The sequence below is a fragment of the Hipposideros armiger genome, unplaced genomic scaffold (genome assembly GCF_001890085.2).
Source record: "Hipposideros armiger isolate ML-2016 unplaced genomic scaffold, ASM189008v1 scaffold_137, whole genome shotgun sequence".
Lineage (NCBI taxonomy): Eukaryota > Metazoa > Chordata > Mammalia > Chiroptera > Hipposideridae > Hipposideros > Hipposideros armiger.
The window spans coordinates 715,910-719,114 of record NW_017731487.1 but is presented as its reverse complement, the minus strand read 5'-3'; positions in this window follow the sequence as shown (position 1 = coordinate 719,114).

Sequence of the window (3,205 nt, the reverse complement as noted above, 5' to 3'; positions counted from 1 at the left end):
TGAGGTTGTATTGGGAGAGGCTGGGAAGGTGTGTTGTCTTAACTCCTGAAGAGAAGCTGGGGCGATATTCATCACACTAGAGAGGCCCATTTAGCCTGAATTAAAATACTCATGCGCGCTGGTCACCACGCGCGCTGATCACCATGCGCGCTGGTCACCATGCGCGCTGGTCACCATACGTGCTGATCACCATGCACGCTGGTCACCATGCATGTCATCCCACACGTGTGTGCCTTTGTTTGTGCTGCTGCCTTGCTCACTTGACCCTGCTACTCCACTGTACTTATCTCTGAAGATTTATCTCATCAGCTCCTCTAGGAAGACGTCCTTGATTCCTCCCTCTCTCCAGCCTTGCTCTGCAGCCTCCCCTCAGAATTCCTGCAGCTCCCTTTTCTTCTACTCCTGGGGCCACGGCGATCTCTTAGTGGGTCTGCGGCCTCTGCAGACTCCGAGCTCCTGCAGACATGCACTGTCTCCAGACGTGAGGTGCAACCTAGACAACTTCTCAGTACATGTTTCTTGAACTGAGCTGAGCAGAGTGGCTGATAATTCATGAAGCCTTGATCATGCCTGCGGCAAAACTGCCAAAGGCTGCAGTTCCTCTACCTGGTGCTCCACGGCCACTGCTGGACCCAGAGGAAGGCTCAGCTCGTGTCTGTAGCGTCGCCCATGTGTCCACGCTGCTCTCATGCTTCCTTTTCTTTTTGGCTTTCTCCTGCAACAATTACACAACCTCCTCTCCTCCTCTCTCCTACTCCTCCTGCGCTGCACTGTTACCTCCAGCTCTGAAAAGCTATGAATAAAGCAAGACAGCTGGTACTCAGGGATCCTGTTACTAATTCAATACGTGCATACCTTTCCACTGAGTCCAGCAAAGCTGCAGTTTTCTTGAGAATGGCAAAGCTAAATAAGCCTTTCCTTCTTCCCCTGCGGAAAAGTACAGATCTCAGCAACCTGAAAGGGCTGGGAGAGCTCAGGCAGAGGTGCCCCATCCTTTATGGGAAAGTAATGGGGGATAAGCCAGAGGACCCTGGTGAGAAAAGCCTCTGCCATTTGCTTCCTCTTCGTGACCCCAAGGCAGCTACTTCACCTCTTTGCAGCTTGGTCTTTCTATTTCTAAAATAAGGTCAATACCATTTATCGCACTGTGTTTCAAAGACGATTAATAAGATAATGTTATGCAGAGTCTGGCACTTAATGTTCAAAAATGGGTAGTAATAATAAGAAGAATAAGAATAAGAAGAATAGTAATACATTTTTATTCCAAGTTGTTATCAGTCGAACTTCATGCCCCTCAAACTTCATCTTGAAGTCCTAACCCCAGAATGTGACCTTCTTTGGGGACAGGGCCTTTACAGAGATAATCACATTACATGAAGTCATTAAGGTGGGACCTAATCCAACATGACTGTGTCATTATAAATAGGAGGAATCGGGATACAGACACGTACCAGGGAGACGCCTTGTGAAGATGAGGCAGAGATTGGAGTGAAGCTTCTACATGCCAAGGAACGCCTAAGACTGTCAGCACTCTGCCGGAAGCTGGGGGAGGCCTGGAGCAGACGCCCTCGGGGCCTCGGGAGGAACCAGTCCTGCTGACACCTGGATTTTGGACTTGCAGCCTCCAGAATGGTGAGAGATTAAATTTCTGTCATTAAACCCCCAAGTCTGTGGTAGTTTACCTTTGAGGACACTGAGAACAAACATGTTGGATAAATGCCTAAGGTGACAGTGCAGCGGGGAAGGGGACCCGACCCACGTTGCAGGCTTCGGGCGCAGTATCTTTTCAGGGAGCACCCGTTTCAGTCCATGAGTAACATGTTGGTTTTCAGTCTGTCCACACCCCTCATGCACCCCGTCCTCCAGTGGACCCTCCCAAGCCCCTTCCTTTGAATGCTCAGATCACGTCGTCTGTTGCTCTCCTCACTGCTAAACACACAAATCCTTTCCTTTCTCCCCGTTCTGCATTGTGCTGAGAAACCTTGACTTTGAAAGCCCCTCTCCCACAAAAGTTCTTCTCCTGCCTCTGGGCTTTTACTCCTGCTGTTCCTTCTGCCTGGAAGTTCTCCTGACGCACAAGCCAACTTGGAGCACCTTTTCAACACTTAGTTCAAGAGTCGCCTTCCCTGAACCCTCCCCTTAAAACTCTTCATCCCCTGCTGACCCCACTGCAGGGCTAGGCCTCCAGGGGGGCTTCTGTTATAGCTCCTGGTTTGCTTTCGGGTGAGTGGTTTTGTTTGTGGTTATGTATTTACATCCTTCTGTCCCCAACCTGCTGTAGTCCTGAGAACAGGAACTGCATCTTCTATCTTATTCATCTCTGCATCGCCAGCACTTAGCATCTGGTACATATTAGATGCCCAGCAAATATTTGTTGAATGAATGAGTAAGTCACATTAATTGATATTGACTAGTGCTTTACAGTTTACAAAGTGTTTCAAATGGCCAACAGTATGAGTAAAAGCGAAAGACAGATCATGCAGATCTAGTGACCGGTCCACTGCGGACTCCTGCCAAGCCGGACTCAATTTTAAATGAGTTACTGCTCTCCAAGGACCTGCAGTGGAAATACAGCTGTTAGGGGAGTGTGTTGGTGTGAACTTGAACAAAGGAGGGCAACTTCACACATCCCCTTGCAATTTGATTGACAGCATGACCCCTGGCCATTTCATATGTGTTTAAGAACCATGAATGCTGGCGTCCATGAGGAAAGGTCAGCAGGATTAACAGATGTACCTGTGGCCAGGCAAGGGGACCGGTAGCTTTGTTTCTATCTGTGATGACAGACCCCTCTCCCAAATAGGTCATATCCTCAAGGCAAAAGGCTCTCTTCTCCCTGTTTATCAGACCTAGAGCGCTCATGGAGTTTTCAGTCTCCCTTCTGAGTGCAAAGCCCATTGCCAAGGTTTCTGGTGAAGCCATTTGGAAGTGGTGAGGGGCAGGGGATTCACACAGAAGGAGGCTGGTTTTACGGCTGCTCCTCGGCAGGACCTCCTTGCCCAGGGCCCCAGAGAGACCAACGAACCGATAGAGATAGAAAGCGGGCACATTACCAGGCCTGTCTGCTGCCCACCGGCCCAGCTCCTTACATACACCCAGCCCGTGGGGGGACAGCATTAAGAGACACCGCTGTCACCCACATTCCGACACTGGAATCGTCCCAGGCCATCTCCCATCTACCTGCCTCACTCCTGCTTCCATCCTC